Source organism: Salvelinus sp. IW2-2015, linkage group LG16 (assembly GCF_002910315.2).
Source record: "Salvelinus sp. IW2-2015 linkage group LG16, ASM291031v2, whole genome shotgun sequence".
NCBI lineage: Eukaryota > Metazoa > Chordata > Actinopteri > Salmoniformes > Salmonidae > Salvelinus > Salvelinus sp. IW2-2015.
In genome coordinates this window covers 37,645,853-37,655,120 of record NC_036856.1, presented here as the reverse complement: position 1 = coordinate 37,655,120, position 9,268 = coordinate 37,645,853, and positions in this window count along the sequence as shown.

The following is a 9,268-nucleotide window of genomic DNA, read 5'->3' as shown; positions in this document are numbered from 1 at the left end:
GTGTATATACACACCTCTCACTCAGTAAACTATAAACAGTGTGTAGTAGTGGTGTGTATATACACACCTCTCACTCAGTAAACTATAAACAGTGTGTAGTAGTGGTGTGTATATACACCTCTCACTCAGTAAACTATATACAGTGTGTAGTAGTGGTGTGTATATACACACCTCTACTCAGTAAACATAAACAGTGTGTAGTAGTGGTGTGTATATACACACCTCTCACTCAGTAAACTATAAAACAGTGTGTAGTAGTGGTGTGTATATACACCTCTCACTCAGTAAACTATAAACAGTGTGTAGTAGTGGTGTGTATACACACCTCTCACTCAGTAAACTATAAACAGTGTGTAGTAGTGGTGTGTATACAACACCTCTCACTCAGTAAACTTAAAACAAGTGTGTAGTAGTGGTGTGTATATACACCTCTCACGCAGTAAACTATAAACAGGTGTAGTAGTGGTGTGTATACACACCTCTCACTCAGTAAACTATAACAGTGTGTAGTAGTGGTGTGTATATACACACCTCTCACTCCAGTAAACTATAAACAGTGTGTAGTAGTGGTGTGTATACACACCTCTCACTCAGTAAACTATAAACAGTGTGTAGTAGTGGTGTGTATACACACCTCTCACTCAGTAAACTATAAACAGTTGTAGTAGTGGTGTGTATACACACCTCTCACTCAGTAAACTATAAACAGTGTGTAGTAGTGGTGTGTATACACGCCTCTCACTCAGTAAAACTATAAACAGTGTGTAGTAGTGATGTGTATATACACGCCTCACTCAGTAAACTATAAACAGTGTGTAGTAGTGGTGTGAATATACACGCCTCTCACTCAGTAAACTTATAAACAGTGTGTAGTAGTGGTGTGTATATACACCTCTCACTCAGTAAACTATAAACAGTGTGTAGTAGTGGTGTGTATATACACCTCTCACTCAGTAAACTATAAACAGGTGTAGTAGTGGTGTGAATATACACGCCTCTCACGCGAGTAAACTATAAACAGCGTCAACCTTGTGTCTTCAGAAGTGAACTGGTGGAGATTGCCGTGCAAATTAAAGCCTACAGCGCCTACTAGTGGTTGAAACGAAAACCTTACGTGCAAGAGCTACTTTGAAAGTAGGGATGAGGACTGATTGGCTGATTTAATTCATTAGATCATTCCATTGTGGTGGAAAACAGGCTATTAGAGACGGACACAGCACTTCCTTCCTATTTATACTTTTTATTTTCCATTTACAAAGACAACAACAACAACACATTGACAACAAACATCCAAACATGACAATAAACTATAGAAGGGGTAAGGGATATTTTATTTATTTAACCTTTATTTAACTTGGCAAGTCAGTTAAGAACAAATTCTTTATTACAATGACGGCCTACACCGGCTAAACCCGTACGACGTTGGGCCAATTGTGTGCCGCCCCATGGGACTCCCAATCACGGCCGGTTGTGATACAGCCTGGATTCAAATCAGGGTGTCTGTAGTGAAGCCTCAAGCACTGAGGCGGGGTGATGGTTTGGGTGAGGGTACAGTTGATGAACAAGTACAGACAGTTGATATACTATGCTTTACACACGTTCCTCTAGTGTCCCAGAGGCCCTCTAGGTCATGGGAGGGGGGGGGGTTTCTGGTCACCTCACATGGAGGTAGTGATGGGGGGGTTGTGTTCTGGTCACTCACATGGAGGTAGTGATGGGGGTTGTGTTCTGGTCACTCACATGGAGGTAGTGATGGGGGGTTGTTCTGGTCACTCACATGGAGGTAGTGATGGGGGGTTGTGTTCTGTCACTCACATGGAGGTAGTGATGGGGGGTTGTGTTCTGGTCACTCACATGGAGGTAGTGATGGGGGGTTGTTTCTGGTCACTCACATGGAGGTAGATGGGGGGGTGTGTTCTGGTCACTCACATGGAGGTAGTGATGGGGGGGTTGTGTTCTTGTCACTCACATGGAGGTAGTGATGGGGGGTTGTTCTGGTCACTCACATGGAGGTAGTGATGGGGGAGTTGTGTTCTGGTCACTCACATGGAGGTAGTGATGGGGGGGTTGTGTTCTGGTCACTCACATGGAGGTAGTGATGGGGGGTTTGTGTTCTGGTCACTCACATGGAGGTAGTGATGGGGGGGGTTGTGTTTGGTCACTCACATTGAGGTAGTGATGGGGGGGTTGGTTCTGACCATGGTCACTCACATGAGGTAGTGATGGGGGGGGTTGTGTTCTGGTCACTCACATGGAGGTAGTGATGGGGGGTGTTTCTGGTCACTCACATGGAGGTAGTGATGGGGGGTTGTGTTTCTGGTCACTCACATGGAGGTAGTGATGGGGGGGTTGTTTCTGGTCACTCACATGGAGGTAGTATGGGTGGTTGTTCTGGTCACTCACATGGAGGTAGTTGATGGGGGGGGTTGTGTTCTGGTCACTCACATGGAGGTAGTGATGGGTGAGTTGTGTTCTGGTCACTCACATGGAGGTAGTGATGGGTGAGTTGTGTTCTGGTCACTCACATGGAGGTAGTGATGGGGGAGTTGTGTTCTGGTCACTCACATGGAGGTAGTGATGGGGGTTGTGTTCTGGTCACTCACATGGAGGTAGTGATGGGGGGGGGGGTGTTTCTGGTCACTCACATGGAGGTATGAGGGGGGTTGTGTACTGGTCACTCACATGGAGGTAGTGATGGGGGGTTGTGTTCTGGTCACTCACATGGAGGTAGTGATGGGGGGTTGTTCTGGTCACTCACATGGAGGTAGTGATGGGGGGGGGTGTTCTGGTCACTCACATGGAGGTAGTGATGGGGGTTGTGTTCTGGTCACTCACATGGAGGTAGTGATGGGGGGGTGTTCTGGTCACTCACATGGAGGTAGTGATGGTGGGGGGGTGTTCTGGTCACTCACATGGAGGTAGTGATGGGGGGGTGTTCTGGTCACTCACATGGAGGTAGTGATGGGGGGGTGTTCTGGTCACTCACATGGAGGTAGTGATGGGGGGGATGTTCTGGTCATCACATGGAGGTAGTGATGGGGGTGTTGTGTTCTGGTCACTCACATGGGAGTAGTGATGGGGGGGTTGTGTTCTGGTCACTCACATGGAGGTAGTGATGGGGGGGGTGTTGTGTTCTGGTCACTCACATGGAGGTAGTGATGGGGGGGTTGTGTTCTGGTCACTCACATGGAGGTAGTGATGGGGGGGTTGTGTTCTGGTCACTCACATGGAGGTAGTGATGGGGGGTGTTCTGCGTCACTCACATGGAGGTAGTGATGGGGGGTTGTGTTCTTGTCACTCACATGGAGGTAGTGAGGGGGGGGGTTGTGTTCTGGTCACTCACATGGAGGTAGTGAAGGGGGGGGGGGTGTTCTGGTCACTCACATGGAGGTAGTGATGGGGGGGGGGGGGTTGTGTTCTGGTCACTCACATGGAGGTAGTGATGGGGGGGGGGTTTGTTTCTGGCCACTCACATGATGGTAGTGATGGGGGGTTGTGTTCTGACCATTTGTAATAGTCCCTCGATGCTTCCGTCCCTTTTCTTCTTGTTTGGTGCCTAATGAACACAACCCAGCTCTCTTTTCCTGACAGGGTCTTCTTCAATCTTCACCCCACTCTCCTCTCTGTCTGAATCAACAGGGTCTTCTTCAATCTTCACCCCATTCTCTCCTCTCTGTCACTGTCTGAATCAGCAGGGTCTTCTTCAATCTTCACCCCATTCTCTCCTCTCTGTCACTGTCTGAATCAACAGGGTCTTCTTCAATCTTCACCCCATTCTCTCCTCTCTGTCACTGTCTGAATCAACAGGGTCTTCTTCAATCTTCACCCCCTTCTTCTCTCTCTGTCACTGTCTGAATCAACAGGGTCTTCTTCAATCTTCACCCCCTTCTCTCCTCTCTGTCACTGTCTGAATCAACAGGGTCTTCTCCAATCTTCACCTCCTTCTCTCCTCTCTGTCACTGTCTGAATCAACAGGGTCTTCCCAATCTTCACCCCATTCTCTCCTCTCGGTCACTGTCTGAATCAACAGGGTCTTCTCCAATCTTTCACCCCATTCCCTCCTCTCTGTCACTGTCTGAATCAACAGGCAAACAAAAGCCCATGGTTCATTTATTAACGCTACAGTCCCATCAGAGTTCAAAGGTGGAAAGCACAACTGTTGAAGCATTGCTTGGCAACACCACCTGACACCCGACACCGACCGGTGTTTTCTTTATAAGGTCTGTTAAGAGGTGTTTTTTAAGAAAGAGAGGCTGGTTTGGGAGGAGAATGGTAGATCTGGTCTGTTAACAGGTGTTTTTAAAGAAAGAGAGGCTGGTTTGGGAGGAGATGGTAGATCTGGTCTGTTTACAGGTGTTTTTTAAGAAAGAAGAGGCTGGTTTGGGAGGAGAATGGTAGATCTGGTCTGTTAACAGGTGTTTTTAAAGAAAAAGAGGCTGGTTTGGGAGGAGAATGGTAGATCTGGTCTGTTAACAGGTGCTTTTAAAGAAAGAGAGGCTGGCTTGGGAGGAGAATGGTAGATCTGGTCTGGTGCACTGGGTGGGTTCCTGACAGTAAAATGAACAAAACAATGAAAATATGACAATAGATCAGTGTGGGGGTCAGAGGGCAAAGGTAGCACCCCCACAGACAGGCATTCCATTCCAGTGACCCCCTGGCAACAACAACCAGTCAGCCTCTTCTTTAGGGCTGGTGGTTAAAGTGTACACTGTCCTGGCCGTACTGCAAGGGTTGAGGCAACACACTGTATGTATTGGCTACAGTAATGTATCTATTCAGTTATGTATCTATTCAGTTATGTATCTATTCACCAACATCAATTAAATTGATTGATGTGAGGACAATAAGCTATCCTACTACATAATTACACAGTGGGCGACCTATACCACATGTTGACAAATAGGCCTAATGTAGGCTAATATAAACGCCTCAAACTCTTCCATTTACTACAAGGGAATGATGCCAAAGCTCTTGAATGCAAATGAATTTGGATGACAAAACATTTGCATCCAGTTGCAGGGAGTTGGGACCCTGATGCCACTGCTGGGTGTCTCCCCTGTCCCCCCGAGAGCCCTGACCCCATGTAGCAAGCAGATCCCTCTCAACCACTCTGATAGCGCAAGCTGCTGGTTCTTAGGCCACGCTGTTCCCCCCATGTTAGGTTTTACACAGAGAGAGAGAGAGGAGACGCTCCTGATTCCGCTATGATGCAATGTCGATATGTCCACGTGCAAATCAAGCGCACTCTGATGCAGAGCAGGATACGGTTGGTTGTAGGTGTGTGTGTCTCCCCTTTGACATAGCCGAGCACGCCAGAGAGAAGACACGTTGCGCTTAGTTTTTAGCACAGCAGATAGCAACGAGGTGGTAGCAAGCAAGAACAGATGGATTGGTTTACACAGCTAGAGAGAGCACACTCAGAACACAATATCGAGCTTGGTCCTCTTTTAGCACACGGGTACGTAGAGCGTCCACCAGAACCAGGAACAGTGTTCATGGTTAGGTGTTCTACACACGTAGCAGAGACGTTTAGAACGAGAGGAAAACACGAGTTCTGTGTAGGTTTTTCTACTACAGTAGGAAGACGAAAGAGTAGTGTTACTGCTCAAGATCTGAAATGGGACATTTCTTTGTTGTCGTTAGGTCTCTTGTATCTACAGTGCAAGGTCGAGACTGAGTATTATGCTGTGGCTTTGAACACGCCTCCTTACAAGCCAACACAAGGATCCGAAGTGAGAGATTTGATTAAACAACCCAGTCTGATTGCTGAACTGTTTACCTCACCCGTATAGGTTCTGCATTAAACTCAACTGTTTTGTTCCCCTACACCAAGGAAACTTTCCTGTCCGGACTACCCCTGAAGAGCGAGGCCAAGAGCGGAACAGGATGGGCCTATGGGAAGGTAATTACTATCAGGGGAAAGTGGAAGAGAGGGAGGCACCGGAAAGCACTGGTTTAGGTTCTTTCATTCCCCACTCTTATATCGCCCCTCACCCTACCTTGACTGCATTGCAGGCCAACCTCGGGCTGGTGAGATGTAGAGTCCTCGGATGTCGCTGGCTCCCCGGTCGCACTCCCCCCAGCAAGAGGCCCTAGAGTCCTGAATGTTCCCCCGGGACCAGGCCTTCCATGAGTGACCAAAGACCTGCTCCGGGCACCACCCAGGACCCTCTCTGTCTCCAGCCGCTGCCTCAGTGGCCTCTCCCTGGCCACACGCCCTCTCCGTGATGCCTCCAGCTCCAGCCTGTCTAATTGGGACTGCTCCCAAAGCCACCTTCTCCTGCTACTCGTTCTTCTTCTCCCTCAGCCTCCTCATCCTCCTCCTTCTCCCTCAATCTCCCCTCCTCCCGCTCCTCATTCTCCTTCTCCCTCAGTCTGCCCCCTCCCGCTCCTCATTCTCCTTCTCCTCACCGCGCTCCTCTCCCTTGGATCCCTCCATTCTCCCGGAACAGAATTCCCACCAAGCTGCTGGGAATGTGGAGTGAATTGAGATCAGCCTCCGTTCCAGAGCTCCTCTGGTCCTCCAGGTGCAGACTGAAGGGCCTGAGATACCTTGGAGAGGTGGATCGAGGGAGGGGCCGCAGGGAGTGTACACCCAGCTTCGAGGGGGAGTGTAAGTCTCCAGGATGGATTGAGTAGGAAGGCCTCCGAGTGCTACGCCCTCCACACAGAAGAAATTCCTCGCCGCCATGTGGCACGTGTCAGCTAATGCGAGTGCTTTGGTACAGCAGATGCCCAAGAATAGGACAGGCTGGAGCTGGAGGGGGGGCGCAATACAAACGTACTGATTGCTGCGTAGCTGGGCCAGTGAGAGACACCATAGCAAGTCAGAGAGACAGGACGGTGATATAGAAATGAAAACTAGCTGGATTCCGGGGCGGCTGTGCTGCGCCCGGGTTAAGGCACGACAAAACGAGGAAGTACGAGAACGGCCTGAGCACCCAATTCGTGGAAGGACATGGACCATGCGAGACATTCAAGCTATTACTATCCCTTCTGTGGCCACATTAGCGAACGTAGCAATAGGTTTCCGTGGAAACGTTTTGCTAGCAAGAGGTGGAGGAATGGAAGTAAACCTATCCTATATGAACTCTACTGCGTTGTCTGTGTGAGAGTAGCCTTGAGGGTGATGATTGGTTGAAGAGGACTCTGCCATTGCGACATCGCATTGGGTTCAGGGCTCTCGGCCTGGCTGTCTTTCCTGTTGTAAAAACCTAAGCCCAATGTTCCTCGGCCGATACGTGGTGGACTCTCCCATCACGCCCTAGCAAACCAACGTCGGCATCAGATGCAGTGTGCGTTGTTCGTTACGAGGCGACATCCTGCTTGGTTTAATAGACCATAGACCGATATACGGTGGTCCTCGCGGCTCGGATCAGCGTCCAGCTTTCCTGATAACCAGCAGTAGGTCAGTCATAGAAAAAGTCGGTTGACGAGGATCTAGCTAGCTCACAATGTCTGGGTTCAGCCGTCTCGCTCTCTGCCGTGTGATAACGGGAGACCCTAGCATCCAAGCCGAGTTACCAGCCATCTGGTTGAGAGGGATCCCTGCTTAGACTAAAACATGTGCGTCCAGCCCAACCATTGTTTCTCTCTGCGTCTCTCGTGTGTGGTTTAAAAAATACACCAATGTTCCTGCCCTCTCTCTCTCCTGTTGTAAAACCTAACCAACATTCCTCTCTCTCTCTCTCCTGTGTAAAACCTAACCAACGTTCCTCTCTTTCCTGTGTAAAAACCTAACTGACGTTCCTCTCTCTCTCCTGTGTAAAACCTAACCAACGTTCCTCTCTCTCGCTCTCCAAACCTATCCATCGTTCTTCCCTCCCCCCTGTGTAGGAGAGCCTGCTGAAGGTGAGATTGTAACACCAGTGTTTCAGAGAGTGTAACTCTCAGAGGGGCCCTGCTACAGTCCTCCACACAGAGGGGCCCTGCTACGGCAGGACATGGTACAGTCCTCCACACAGAGGGGCCCTGCTACAGTCCTCCACACAGAGGGGCCCTGCTACGGCAGGACATGGTACAGTCCTCCACACAGAGGGGCCCTGCTACAGCCATGGTATATCAGACCGTATACCACGGGTATGACAAAACATATATTTAACCAGTTTATAATAGCATTAAGGCACCTCAGGGGTTTGTGGTATATGGCCAATATACCATGGCTAAGGGCTGTATCCAGACCTCATTGGTTAAATAACCCACAGCGTTAGATATATGCTCAGATGATTTTCACAGGCTAACGTTAGCTCGCTAGCTGTAACTACCTCCATTCATAGACACCAACTACCTTCAGTGTCTATTGCTGAAGGCGTCTCCTTCCTGGGGACCTTCGTTAAGAACCCTGACTCTTGCTTTAAACATGAACACGCACCGCGTGAGGTATGATTTTGGAAAACATAGGGAACGTAACTTTGATATCAGCAAGAAATAATACATTTTCTTTGAAAAGGTTAAATTCCTACACACCTTCATAGAGTTGGTGCTCTCAGGGCCAGATCTCCATGTTACGACGCTTGTTTACAGAAGTCAGACGTGACCACCTGTGCTAATTAGCTAACGTGATTTTCCAGTTTAAAAAAAAATAATATTTTTTTACAATAAGGAGGTAGAAATAACTAATGATGATAATGCCCTTTGTGTAAGAGCTGTTTGAATAGAAATCCTGGAATTTCAGCCTGTTTGGGTCCATATCATGACATCACAATCTGATCGGATTTATTCCGACCAATGACCAGTCATCCTTTATTTGCAGATGTATCCTCCTACTTTGAAGGGGTACGTGGGTAGGCTCTAGAGCAGGACTGACTAAACTGGGGCCTGCGTGCCAAACTTGGCCAACGATAACGTTTCGCCCGACAAAAGGTTACAGAATTCAGTTGGGGTCTTAACTTACTGTTTTTTCCCGCCCCGTGGCAAAATGAGTGGAATTACATGAAATGTGTTATACAATTGTATAATTGTTCTCTTCAACCCATGGCACAATATGCAGAATTGCAGGAAATGTACTTTAAAAATGTATTTGTTTCTCTCTACCAAATCTCGCTTATTAAGCTGCGTTTACATGGTACAAGGTAGACGGCAAACCGGATGTCATTGTGTTCGACCTGTAAATCGTATGCCACTATGCCGACTGGTACCGACGGTTTTTTGTGTCTCTCGTCTAACGCAGCATAGGGTCCCCTAAGTCTAGGTAATAAGGGTAATGATAACGTGTTGTTAGGTGTCAAGTTACGGCACTAATTCTATGATTGCTTAAAAAAAGTTTTTG